The following is a 15,033-nucleotide window of genomic DNA, read 5'->3' on the forward strand; positions in this document are numbered from 1 at the left end:
TTCTTCATAACCCGACAATGGTTTCAGAGCGAGGTTTTTCCGAAGTATGCTCTGTGGTTGCAGCATACTCAAATCTTCCACATCATAAAAGGAAAATTCCTTAGGGGTCTATTTGTTTGGTTTTGGGCGTGAGTATCTACTTATAGTATGCTCTGTGATTGCCACTTAGGTGGATCCTTCACATCAGAAAAATAGTAAGATATTGTCTTTCATCCTACGGAGGTGCTGGCGAAGTTGCAATTTCAAGTGGTTTCTTTTCGGGTATCCTAGAAAGGTGTATTGGGTGATTAAGTGCATGTCTAAGGAAATTTTGACTAAGGAAATTTTGTCTAAGTTTTAGGTGGTGGTTCCAACTTCACATCTTCGCTCTTCACTGAGATTTTAAACAAATAAAAAGAGGAGAAATAGGCAGTGTTAAGGCAAAGGTTTCTATTTGAGGCAGCAGTTTCGGTGATTCCTGCGCTGAGAGACAAGAAGATGTGAAGAACAAGTGAACAACAGAAGATAGAAGGGCTTTGGGCATATTTCAGTTTTAGTTAATTGGACCTAGACCAATGTTGAAAAACGTAAACTAGCATGATCCTTATGGGGGTTTAGCTAATCAATGGGTAGGGTAGGGATATTTGCCTACCTCATGTAACCACTATTGGAACTCATCAAGCGTGATTTGCATCCTCTGTTAAATTCTCCATAGGAATATGATGATTTTGAATTAGGATGTCAATGCGTATGTGGACTGGAAGATACCCGTGTGTAATTTTGTCCTAGGTTCTTTGATATGCCTTGTGCTGCAGCTTTGTTGTAGCATTCACAACCCAAATTCAAGGGAGGGAAAATTGACTTCCAACATTTATACCACTTATTATAGTTCTTTCCATCGTGTGCTCTCCAATTTAGGACCTCTTGTTTAATTCTTCTGTCCTTTGTCTCCTTAGTTCATTAATCACAAAGTAATTTTATCAATCTTGTTTAACTTAATCTTCCTTTTATATTGAGATTTACAAAACAAATTCTCTGTGGGATTGATACCCTACTTACTATTTACTACCTAATTGTGACGCGTGCATTTGCATAGCATTTTTAGACACAAGCAAATAGTTTACTATGAGCATATCTGAATTTACAACATGCAGCCGTTTTTGTTGGCCTTTTGGTCTTGTTCTGGCTAGTATTGAAGTAATGGAAGATCTCTTTTTGTTAGTACTTCTATTCATTGTTTTGGAAAATCAAGAGTTACTGTTTTTATTCATTCCATGAAGACCAACACGCAGCGCCTGAACTTACAGAAGAATCAGCCCATGAAGAATAACGTACAGTGCTTGAAGTTACATTAATTAAAAGAGTGAGAAACAGCTCAGCAAGGGCTGCCGACCTTACAATTGAGTGCACCAGCAGACTGAGTGAGGCTGCGACGATGCTTGCCGTCCTTTGGGCTAATAAGGTCTCCAGTGAGGAGGGCCTTCTTCTGTGCTGGGGAACCTGATTCAACAAAGAAGGCACCATTCTCCATCACATCACCCTGCGATACCCACGCCCAATTCTTCCACTCGCTTTCTGGCGCTAGTGCCCTCTTGGTAACCTCCTTGGTTCTCGATGAGCTTCCAGCGACAAAACGGTTGCCCTGGCTGAGGAAGGATGGGTTTAAGCTGCCCCCAATGGCATACATCCCCCATTCCGTGTAGTCATTGTTCACCACGTGAGCAAATCCATTTAGGACTTTGGGAAACCTCTGTGTTAATCCTTTCCCAAAATGGTTATATGCTATCGTAACCTTCATCTTATTGTTAGCAGAGGTGTTTGCATTTAACAACATCACCTGTCAACACGATTGTTCACCAATAAGGAAGCAACAATCAGTGGGTCGACTTGGAAGGTCGAAGTACTCTTATTTTTTACGTAGTCAATCATTTTATAAAATAAGTTAGTTAAATTTAGAGAAATCAGTTTTAGCAGGAGACTTATAGCAAATTGACCAGTTATACGTACGTGGTCATGATTACTGAAGTCGATATTCGAGATGGTGATGGCAGTGGAACCCTCGACAGCATCGATTAGGCCATCTGCAGCTTTGGACATGGTCACGTGGTGATGGCATCCAGATGTCAGAGGAGCTAAAGATGTTGATGGCATCACCGTCGCTGACGGTGCGTTTTCCGTAGTGGTCGACAGAAGCGCGAATCATACCACCTGGAGTTGAAACGATGTCATGCATATGGAGGTTGGTGATGATGACATTGCGGATGGACTGAAGGGTAAAACCAGCGCCTTTGGTAATGTGGACATTGGCACCACGACCATCGATAGTCTTGTCAGGGGCGATAATAAGCTCACCCTTGAGTACGATGTTCATGTCTTTCTCGAAGATTATCCATAGTGGTTCCTTCTGAATGACGGCATGGCGGAGGGTGCCATTCTTTGGGTTGACCATGTCATTGTCGGAGGGGTCAGTGACGGCATAGATCTTGCCGTCCTTGCCACCAGCAGCCTTCTTGCCGAAGCCCAAAGCGCAGTTGGCGTATGCCTTTCGATCATCGGCCCGCTTAGCCTTGCACCTCCAAAGACGCATCTATTGGGTTCGTCGCCCGGCATGCTCCTCCAGGTCTCCCCAGCCCTCCGTTGTCTTGTCCCGCATCATTCATTCATCCAGCCAAATCTATCGTAAGTACAAGAGTTATCCATTTCTCAACGTAAAATAGCTCAATTTATACATTATCCATGGAATGTGTTTTTTAAATATAATTTGCGAGCAAGGAGAATTTTCAGAAGATTCAAATTCGGGACCTACATGTGCACATGTGAGTTGAGCTGAGCAGCAACTGTCGCAGGATTTGGCTCAAAGCTGTCACTGCTGTGCTTTGCGGCCGCCTTGGCTCATTGTCGCCACACTGCATCAAAGTTGACTATATCGGCCTTCACTGCATAGTTGAATAAAAACAAGAAGACCAACAAGCTGCTTGTTGTAGCTAATCCCATTTTCTTTTACTCTTGTCCCCCCCTTTTTCTTAACCCTCCACTCTGGTGAAATGGGTTTTTTTTTATTTTATTTTATTTAGTTTTTGTACCCACCACTCAGGTGAAATGGGTCAGAAATAAAATACAAGACCTTGGGCCCAAAACAAACAGATTGAAAGCCACCTGAGTTTCTCCAAAGCATCATCATCTCTATATATATTGCAATTGAGAGACCAAATATGGGGAAGTACCATATGGGTTGAGAAAGTGAGGCCTTCCGTGCACTTCGCATATAACAGTTAATTTCCTCCCGTGATTTGTGTTTTCTTTTCCTATCTCCATTCTCTGTTTTGGTCAGATTGAAGGATTAAAACTCTCTACCACCATATGTTTCACTGCCTTATTATATCATTATTTCTCCCCCAAAAAGCCTCATGATATCGTTTTACCTAAATTAAGAGAGTGGGTTATCATGCAAGCACAGTGTCTCATTTCAAGGAGCAGTTTCCAAATTTATACAAAGAGAAACAGGTGATTGCAGGACCTTCTTCTCCTTTAGACCCATTTGCATCTAGAATCAGGATCTCATTCCATCCGAAGTAAAAAATTCTAGCCCTTCATGCTTATACATGCCTCCATTAGGTCCCGCTTGCACAGGGGCATGCAAATACAATAAATTTCTCTCTTCCTTGAAATACGTATAGTCAGGAGCACATCAAAAACTATATTATATATTTACAACCATAAGAACCCCTCGAATCTAAGGATCAAGTTTCTTGGAGTAGTTTCCTAATTTATACAAAGAGCACAGGTGATTGCATGGCCTTCTTCAGTTTTTCTCCCTTAGATCCATTGGTAGCTAGAATCAGGGCTTCATTCCATACGGAGTCAAAAATTCCAGCCCTTCATGCTTATGCAGTTATGCATGCCTCCATTAGCTCCTAATTGCATGGGGCCATGCAAATATATTTAATCCTCTCCTCCTTGAAATACCTATAGTCAGGAGAAATCAAAAACTATATTATACATTTACGACCATAAAAACTTCTTGAATCTAAGGACCAATTGTTAGCAACCAAAGAGAACCTTGTTTCTCAAATAATTGCCAATAATTCATGTAATATAAATTGGTTGTACCACCAAGTTAAACCTTGAATTTAATTGAAACTGACAACATGATATGGGAATTGATCTTTTATATGTTTGAGGTTAACAAGCTTAGCATTCAACAACGCTGTCGCTTGCAGTCATTTAGAAATCAGAATGGGTTCGGGTCAACCCAGATTGGATCCTCATTTTCAAGCTAGGGATTGCTCCCGGTCTCGCTTCTAGCTTTTAAAACATAAGTTGGTTGAGTTGCTTCTGTTGTAATATAGTTTCGAGTGGTCTTCTCCTAATAGTTTAGGACTTTTACCAAGAAAACAATGTATTGAAGTAGGGAGACAAACTTTTCCACAACAATCATCTACAGAAAGAAATCTTAGACAAACGGATTTTAATACATCAACAGAAAGAAATTATCCCTGTGACTACCAATATGCGAATTCAGTGCAAGCCTATTGGTTTCGGTTTCATCTACGACTCTGTAGATAATGCCAAAAAGTACGAGCCCAAGTATGGGCTTATCAGGAACAACCTTGATATCAAGGTGGAGAAGTCCAGAAAGCAAATGAAGGAAAGAAAGAATGGGTCCAAGAATATTTGTGGTGTTAAGAAGACTGAGGCTGGAGATGCATCTAAAGCTGGGAAGAAGAAATGAAGAAGATATGGAGTTGATATGGAGAAATTATGATCAGACCGGGTTCATACCTGGTTCGACCCTCGACCCCGGTCGAGACGGAGGGAACCAACTCGCTCCTGTGCGAACCGGATCCAGAAGATGGCTTGCTGAGGAAGAAAACTTATTCAGCTACAAGCACGCCCTAATCCAACTTATGGATTAGGTTAATTACCCTAATGATGGAAGACTCGAATTGATGGCTGCGGATAATCATTATCGAAGGGATAATCATCACATAACCTAAAGGTTATCTCAGGAGTCCTCTACTAGTCCAAACTAGTAGAAGTCTATTGCTCAACGGATCTAACTGTTAAGATCCAACGACTACCCGAAGAAGGCTCAAGTGCATCCAACGAAGGAGATTAGAAGGTACACTCTATATAAACCGCACTGCCATACGAGGTGAGGGAGATTTGAAAAACACACAATTTGAGACTCAGACTCAGATTCAGATACATACTGATAGACGTAAACTATCAGCGGCTTACGATCTAGATCACCTTTCCCAATTCTTTATTCCTTAGCTCTGTGCTTCTAGCAGAGCCGTTTGTGATTAAGTTCATCAATTGGCTTAGCCTTCGGAGGTGGACTCCCAACCCCCGCGGTCGGGCCACATCTGACGCTTTCGTTTTGCAAGTCATCACGAGGAGATCTAAGGGCTGAGCTGATTTTGGATGCATCAGGAGTCATATTTTGATTTTATGTTTTCACTACTACTCACTACACTTCTATTATAATTTCTTTATGAACGGGGAAGCATTTTAAGTGTTTTATTTAGATTTTAGTGCTTGTTTAATTTCTAGAGTTAATTTAGTGATTTTACATTTGAGATAGCTCAGTTTAAGAGTGATTTCTCTTTGTTTTAATGTTAGTACTAAATAAAATTGTTGTTCAGTGAATCTTAAAGTTTTAAATCTAGTAAGGTCTTTTATATAATTTTTGCATAAATTTCCCTTCAACTAATGGATGGAATTGGTCAGTCCTCTTTTTTTTGGCATTATAAGAAAAGGACTATAATGGATGAAGAAATGACATGAGACATAGAACAGTAACAAAGAACAAGTCTTCTTAATTTGCTGTAGGGATGTTGTAGCATTATGGTAGCATGATTTTCCCAGATTGGACACGTGGCATTATCTAATGAAATCACTAAAAAGGGCTAACTGATTAGATATTCCTCTTGTCACTATGTGAAGGATCTTAGCCATTGATCTCATAAAAGAAGGTTCTAATCCTACAATCCATTTTTACACTATCACTTTGGGAAAATTTGGGGGAACTAAAGAGGCGGAGGAGCCACTAAAAGAAAAAGAGAGAACCAGACATGGAGAAAAGAAAGCTCGTGCAAGAGGATGAGCTATTGCAGATAGGGAGCTGGAGCATTGTGGAAGCATTATCCTAGTTCTCTATTTGGTTTTATATTTCCTACTTTTTATATTCTTGCTAAACTCTTTTAATGGCTGCATTTATTTATCTGTATTTAATCTTTAATATGAGCTAATTTCTTACTTTATTGGGAGAATAAAAGTACCCAAACCTATGATTTGAGTTGTGTTTATTCCGTTTTTTACGGTAAGAAATCTCGCCTAAGTTCGCCGGTTCGCCTCGGCGAGATTTCGCCGATCTCCATGCCTCAAACATGTCTTTCTCATAACCAAGCTAAAAAATAACAAAGCCTCTACCAACGGAGCACAAACTCACCTGAGCATCTAATTTCCAATTCCTCACTTCCTCACAACTACCATGGTGGCTTTGCTAAAACCAAATCATCTGATCAAGGAGAATTTGAACAAGTTACATTGATGCTCATATTCAGCCTAAGGAATAACACAAGTACAGTTCCTTGCTTGGATCCACTTGGGCAAACCTTCCAAAAAACAGGGGGGGAGAGGAAAGGCCATAAGATTAGCTCATGAACTTTCTTCCTTGTTTAATGAACTTCTCATATGGTTTATAAAAAAATTATTGTATTAAGAGATGAGCGACAGAATCTTAGTGGCCCATTGTATAATATTCTCTCTCTCTCTCTCTCTCTCTCTCTCTCTCTCAAAAACACATAAGAACAGAGTGTATGCCAGTTTTATACAACTTGACACATAATGTGTGGTTTTTTTTTCTTAATTGAAAGGCCCATTAATGATTACAAATATAATTACGTAAATGATTAGGTTTAGTACTGTCTCATTAAGGTACTATAGTGCTTATAAAGGAATCATTAATGAAGAAGAAGCACTATCAGAAGAAAAATAGCGAAGAGAAGAGAAGGGGGGAAATTCACTAAAGCCACTGCACCCAAAACCCAATCTGGGTCAGCAAGTTTACAAAGAAACCAAGAAAATTACAAGTTTCTGAGAACTTAATGGGTTCTCTGTTCAATGCTTATGAAGAGAATTCCAACACAAACCATATTGATCTAATCTCTCCTTTTATTGCTTAAGAGTTCAGCAATTCAAACAACCCTACTATTTCACTATACTGTCTTGAAATATTTCACAGAGGAATCATTGTATTCCTCCCTCTTCCATGTCTTGTGAAGAACAATCTCCCAGTTGAAAATGATCTCTTCATGGTAATGGGAGTCATAAGACAATGCTAAGCCCTGCTTTTATTGCTAGACTTTCTGTGTTCACCGAGTGGTTTTAATGATCCAACATCCATCTGAACCTGGTTATCCTCCAGTTCAGAGGCATCATCTTGATTAATTTCAAGAATATCAGCAATTGAGATCTGACTTTGACAATGATCCGTCGAAACCGATCGTCTAATAGGTTGAATGCTTTCTTCTCTGATCGTCTAATACGTTGAATTACTATCATGTGTTATTATGTTATTACGGATTGAACTGCCTTGCTGAGTTCTTTTGAAGTCACTCCTTTTTGCAACATCTATTGTTAGACTTACTTGCAGGTAATACTACTACTATTGATTATGATGGTCAATACTATAAAGACCAAGTTGATGACTCTTACAGTACCCAAAGTATTGGCAACGGTATCTACGGCGGTGAAGACTACCAGTACGAGACTGAAGCTTATCAAGAGTAGTTCGACTCTTGCACTTGAGTGTCAGCGATGAGACATCGTCTCATTCTCTTTTTTTATCTTTATTAGATTCGTTGAGACCTTAGTTGTTTGTTCCCCTTTCATGTTGGGAAGCGGTTGTAATCTCCTTTTGCTTTTGATCTACCTTCCGCTTGTCTGTGGAGTGATTTTCCGCCTCACTCTACACTTGATTGGTATCATTTCTGATATCTTATAAGATCGTTCTAAGATCCTTTCTTAACTTTTATTAATAAATTACTTGAATACAATGATTTTTTCTTGCTTTTGATTATGTTATTGTGCTAAGTGGATATGATCGTTCCTAAACTTGATCTTTGGGGCTCTGGATCACTCCTCCGGGTATTCCAGATAGGGTACCAGCTGAGTGGATGTGACAACTAGACCTACCCAGAGAAGGGCTGGTGTTATATCTTAAAGCATGTCACCAATATACAGACTTGCATAGTTAGATTCTACCAACTTTCATATATTTGCATAGCATTCATTACATATATGCTTACTTTGATATGTTGTTGATATGTATGTGAGATGTGTTTTCCTTACTGAGTTCGTCAGAACTCATTCATTTTCTTTGTATGTTACATTATATTATACGAGATGGGTTTACCGAATCAGGAGAGGTTCCTTATGACTGGAGCAACTCCTGTGAAGAGAATGTGGTACTAGGTGTGTAAACGGATCGGATTCGGATCGAATAGTGTTAATACCAAATTTGCATCCTACTATATTCGGACGGATTCGAAAAATATCCTATCGGTTTTCGGACAAATTTTGTTGGATTCGGATGATAATCAGATAGTTATTTTCTTAAGTATATTCTTCTAAGTGGGCATAAATACAGATTGAATACAAGTTTTTGACTAGCTGTTTACATCTTTACTATTTTATTTGTGAGGATTAGGTTTGAAATTTAAGTATTTAGCATCTTTGGTAGCTATTTTGGTAAAAAATGTAGAAAAATACACATATCACAGGTAAATTTTTTATAAAAATAAGAAAAAAAAATCTAAATAAGTAACTTAATCAGATAATTTTATCGAACGGATAATAAAATCGGTAAAAAAGGGGGTATACCATATCTGCATCCTATTAGTAATCGGACGGATTCGAATATCTCTAAACGGATGCGGATGCGAATTCGGAAGTGGATTTCAGTTATCCATTTACACCCCTAAGTGGACGTCAGTGGGAGACGAAGATGTATGTAATGAAGCCTCCTGCGGACGCATGGAATGCGCTTATAGAACCCATTGACGGTAGAAGGAGACAAATCACTTGGCATTTTGAGAAGTCTTTGGAGCAAAGTTGGAGAAGTCCTATATTGCTATATCTGAAGCGAAGGCTATAGCCCAAGAACAAATTACTAGAATATAATTGTTTTAGATTAATAATTGCTTCCGCTGAACTCGATGAATTTTGGAACTTAATTACTTTAATTATTTCATTAATTCATTTTCTTTGGAGTATTTGGACTCCTGTAATCTTTTTCAATTAATTATTCGAACTTGGTCTTACTTATGATTATTATTACTTGCATTTATTATTATTGATGATAAAACCGTGGATCCTGTGATGGATCACATCCACAGGTTGTCAGGCGGGACCGATACCGGCAGGTGGGGTGTGACACTATTAATGGCTTCAAGTCTGGGTATGTACTATGCCTACGAAACTAGAATCTGAAATTTACTACTGCTTCAAGACTTATAGTTACATTGAGTTCTGCTACTTGAGGGAGGACCTTGAAGCATGTTCTGTTATTTGTCAACAAGTATGCTCTTTTATGGATCAAGACTCCACTATTGAGGGTCCTGTTTCACATTGAATTCTGCTCAAGTGTTATTACTCTGACTAAATCTACTTTAGTTATTTGAAGCTTATTCCTTCCTTGCTAGTTTTGTTAACCTAGCTACTAGGCTATTTAAGGTCCTTGTTTGGTTTACTCATCTATCCCTCCACATCTATTTATTATTGTTGTCATGGTTGACCCTAAGGCATGCTAGACATGATATTCTCCTCCATAATTTTTTGCTTTGATATTCGTTTTGTGGTTTGCTTACTTTCCTGATTGAAGTTTAACAACAATAATGTTACCTGCTTTACTTGATTTTAGCTTCCTTTTCACGCAATTCTTATAAATTTTCTTCCTTTATTCTGTATTCTCACATGCCCCATGATATTCTAGCTTTCATGTTATTGGATTTCCTTATTTATAATTACTTCCAAATTTGTTTTCCTATTATTACTCCTCCATACGGCCTCTTTTTCCATTATTAGTGTTCCTCCTGTTATCTGTCTTTCAAGCATTAATTCTCTTTCTTTCCTTATTTAGTATATTTCTCATGAATTTGTCAACTCTTAAGTCATGCTAATTGCCTCTATTTATTTAGCTTCCTTTTTATTTTGGCTATTCTTTATTTAAAAAAAAAAATTACAGAGTTGCTATTAGACTTTTTTTGCAAGGTGGATCCCTCTTTATGGTCTGAATTTACAAAATTGCCATTGAGTTTATTTTGCATGGACTCTTTAGGGTCAGAATTTATACAATTGCCATTAGGCTTATTTTGAATTGCATGATGGATCCCTTCTTGTTGTCAATTTTTTCAGAAATTTCATTGGCATTTCATGTAAACCATTTTATTTGGGGGACTCCAGTTACATCAACTTGTAAATCTAATATTTTGACTATTGGAACTTTTGCAGCCATTACTTCTATTGTGATACTTGCATTGGTAATTATTGGAATCTGATCGCATGTTGTTTTTTGTTATTATTTTATCTAGTCCACATGTAGTGCTACAATGAGAGGCAAAAATGACACTTATTCTATATCTACTCAAGATTTATTGAAGAATAATAATTGTGATGATCTTTGTCCTCCTAAGATGGTATTTATAGCAACACCTACCTACTTGGTCCAACTTAACATATACTATCTTCTTACCTACCTACATGGTCCGCAGTAACTCATATTGTCTTTGAACTACCTACTTGGTCCATAGTAACTCATACTACCTTTTACCTACCTACACACTTGGTTCACAGTAACCCATACTACTTTTTTATTTACCTATTTGGTCTACAACCCATATTGCCTCTTATCTACCCTTTTTAGTTTGTAGTAATCCATATTACATTTTATCTACCTACTTTCCCTACAGTAACCAATAATGCCTTTATGCTTATATATAATTATTCGCTACCTTTATGCTCAATTGCGCATGTATAATTACCCCCTACCTTAATTGTGCCTACCACATACTTCTCAACCACATGTTTAATTAGGTGGGGGACCCAGCTCTAGTTTACTTGTTAACACTCAAAGGTGGGTCCCTCACCTAAATGTGTGGTGGAAGGATGTTAAGAGAGTACAGTTCTCCACCTACAAGGGTAAAGGATTCCAACTTATGTTAGTTAGCCTCCATTCATTGTTGTTTGATTGTCGAGTAGGAGGGGTTTCCATTGAATGCAAAGCAACTTACATGATTGAGCTTTCATTCGAAGTTGTTTGGTTGACCCTACATTGGCCAAGCATTATGCTAATCCTTTCGTAAATCCTTTAGTCTTCTTCATTGTCTCTTTGGCTATTGAATTATCATTGATCATCCTCTTCTTTGATTAAAGATTTTGCCAATTGCCATGGTTACCTGCCCGGTATATGTAGATATATGTTTGACTACTTACTCCGAGCATGGTAACTTGTCGTATTACACACTACGGTGTTCGTGATTTATTTGGACATTACGGTGCTCGTAACGTATTTGCACACTACGGTGCTCTTGACGTATTTGCTTACTACGTTGCTCGTTATAGATGTATTTGAACACTATGTTGTCGTAAGCCTAAATTTAGGTCTTATACCTTTTTTATTTCCAGAAGCCTAAAGTATCTTAGGTCTTACACCTTTTTTGGAAGCCCTTAGGTCTTACACCTTTTCTGGAAGCCCCTAGGTCTTACATCTTTTCTGCAAGCCTAATGTATCTTAGGTGTTACACCTTTTTCTGGAAGCCCTTAGGTCTTACACCTTGTGTTTGGTTATTCCCTGAACATGACGTTTAGTTGAAGTAAATAGATCTATGTGTTCGGTTATTCCCCAAACACAATGTGAATTTGAAGTAAATAGATCTTTGTGTTCGGTTCTTCCCCGTACACGATGTGAATTGAAGTAAATAAATCTTTGTGTTTGGTTGTTCCCTGAACACGATGTGAATTGAAGTAAACAAATATCTTTGTTTGGTAATCTCTCCTTTATGCATTATCTCATATGTCGAAGTATTCTTGTTCGGTATACTGAAGTAATGTGTATCGGTCATTCGTGGCATCCTTCCATACGATTGCTAGTATGTTGCCCGGTAGGTGGCTGTTCTGCCATACGTTGTGCTTGTTCATCACAAGTGAATTTGAATGGGATGGAATTTGTGGTCGGCAGTGCACAATTCTTTGTTGATACCGAACACGTGAAGTAATTTTCAGTGTTCGTTATTAATTATGTTTTTCATTCAAGCCATGTTGTTCAGTACGGTTTGTTCGGTCATGTGTCCAAGTAAGCGTTCGTCAACCATTGGTCGGTCATAACCCACTACCCCCGAGGCATGATAACTTGGGGTATGATGAAAAATCTTTGAAGTTTTCATGCCTAGGGAATTTTAGGTCTTTTTCTTGCCAAAGAGACTTAGGTCTTTCTATCTAAGAGAATTAGGTCTTTCACCTTTTTTGGAAGCCCTTAGGTCTTACACATTTTCTGGAAGCCCTTAGGTCTTATACCTTTTCTAGAAGCCCTTAGGTCTTACACCTTTTCTGGAAGCCCTTAGGTCTTATCACTTTTCTCGAAGCCCTTATGTCTTACACCTTTTCTGGAAGCCCTTAGGTCTTACACCTTTTTTATTTTCGGAAGCCTAAAGTATCTTAGGTCTTACACCATTTCTGGAAGCCCTTAGGTCTTACACCATTTCTGGAAGACCATAGGTCTTACACCTATTTTATTTTTGGAAGCCTAAATTATCTTAGGTCTTACACCTTTTCTAGAAGCCCTTAGGTCTTACACCTTTTTTATTTTCGGAAGCCTAGAGTATCTTAGGTTTTACACCTTTTCTGGAAGCCCTTAGGTCTTACAATTTTTCTAGAAGCCTTTAGGTCTTACACCTTTTCTAGATTCCCTTAGGTCTTACACCATTTTTGGAAGCCCTTAAGTCTTACACCTTTTCTGGAAGCCCTTAGGTCTTACACCTTTTTATGCCTAAGGAACTTAGGTCTTTTTCTTCCCAATGCTGGTCGAGTATAGTTATTGATTTGGTCGTGCAGCGTCCTTCCAATATTGGTCAAGTAGAATGATTGTGGTCGACTCATAGGTTTCTAGTATAGTAGTCTTTTAGATTTGTTCATCTAGACCTCTTTCGTCGAGCATGGATACTTCTATATTTTGCTTACAAGGAGATCAAGATGTGAGATGTTTATCTCTCTTTACTCCCCCGATGATAGGTCAAATCTTTTCTGAGTTGTTATGCTTCATCCAGCAGAGAACTTTTGCTTGTATGTAGAACTCCTTTCTCTTGATCATGTATGGTCGATTATATCTCAAGCTCCCATACTTGTAATTTTGATGATATTTTGCTATCCACGAGCTCAAAGGCTTTTAAAATATTGTATATAAGACTTTTGTTGTTGAAGCTAAATATATTATTAATGCTGAATTCCAGTGCTAGCTAACTTAAAGAGTAATATTGCTTGATATTCCACATCCAATTCTAGGTTGTACATGGCGAATAATCCCGATCATGCATCAATGAGTATGATGAAAGCATCATAGTCAAAAATGATTCTTGAACAACATTATAAATGTGATGATGGGTTCAGAAAATATATCTGAATAGTCTCATGACAAATATGTTTAAATAAATGTGTAGCATTGGAATATTAATCTCAATCAGCCCATGTCTGTCTTCTAATTCCCATTCATATACAGTCGATGGAATTGAAGAGGAAATTGAACATATATATGATATGCATGGTAAATATAGATACCAAAAAAGGCCATGAATGACAGGTAGAATAAAATTCTAAATTTGTTAAATTGAGAAAGTGGACAGAATCAAATTTAGTTTACCGTAATTGCCACCAGAAAGAGCCCTGAGGAACCAAAGTAGTGTATGAATCAAGATATAGGAGCCTTGAGGAAGAAAATATCTCCTACAGATGACATTCTGCATCTTAGAGAACTTCAAGTCTTTTTGTTCATCTCTTTCACCTGCGAATTGATTTTTTGAATCGTAATTTTGTGTGTATAAGAGAAACAATGGAGGATTTCGATCTGAAAAATCGTCTGTTGTGTGCTCACGATAAGCAATCCAATACGACGTGAGCTTTTATTTTTTTCTCTACTGTCATTATAATTGTGGACGTTGATCTTGGAAAACCTGAATGTGAATCAACTTGAATCACGATCCCACTAATAATCTGAACTCCATTAAATTGCATTGTTGTTGCTTCTCCACTTTTGAATTGGTAGACGTGTCAAGCACAACACTAATATTTTCTCCACTTCTAATCTCTTATGTTCACCATTGCAGTAGTCGACTTGAGCGAACGCTCTACCCTACTACTGTTGTCCTCCGCATCATTTTTGCTGTAGAAACTCATGGATTCCTTAGGATCATAGAAATCTTCACCCTCACGGTTTTTCATTTTAAATTGAACGTGACGGACTTTGGCCAATCCTTTGTTCTAATCAAACAGTCATCAAAACCGCCATTGACGAAATCGTCGTCATGGGAACGGTTTCAACCTTCCTAGTAATAAACTTCGAAGAATGCACAGGAGAGCTTCTTCTCTGCTCCACAAAATCATCTCCTTTCCCCTACGTCCGAATGCTTAGTAGCCTTCGCTCGGCAAGAGAACTTGGACTTTTCACTCCGTTGTCGCTCGAGTCAAAGGATCTTGAGTTTCTTGTTTTCTGTATATTTCTATTGATTTCAGGCCGTTCGTTATTTCCTGTGGCGACAAGGCCTCACCAATTAAATTTAGATTCCGGTGGACTCTCATTCTTTTCACACAGTTGATTGAAAAAGGCGAGCGAGAAGGCCTTATCATGACCATATAATCACCGACTGTTAAGGACACTCTGGTGGCCGATCCGGTCCATCATTCTTTTAGAGTGCAGAAGGCCTTTGAGTTGCAGAGCTACAAGGATCTGCTTCAATGTTTCCAAATCTTTCTCTGGTTCATCGATTCCCCTCAATTTCA

The 15,033-nt window shown here is 38.4% G+C and overlaps 1 pseudogene; it reads right to left on the bottom strand.

Moving 5' to 3' along the window:
- Nucleotides 1-1,354: 1,354 nt before the first annotated feature.
- Nucleotides 1,355-2,639, bottom strand: LOC149012271 (putative pectate lyase 7 pseudogene; annotated as a pseudogene).
- Between the last annotated feature and the right edge of the window lie 12,394 nt (nucleotides 2,640-15,033).

The sequence above is a fragment of the Hakea prostrata genome, chromosome 6 (genome assembly GCF_041222555.1).
Source record: "Hakea prostrata isolate BN-2017 chromosome 6, UWA_Hpros_2, whole genome shotgun sequence".
NCBI classification, from domain to species: Eukaryota; Viridiplantae; Streptophyta; class Magnoliopsida; order Proteales; family Proteaceae; genus Hakea; species Hakea prostrata.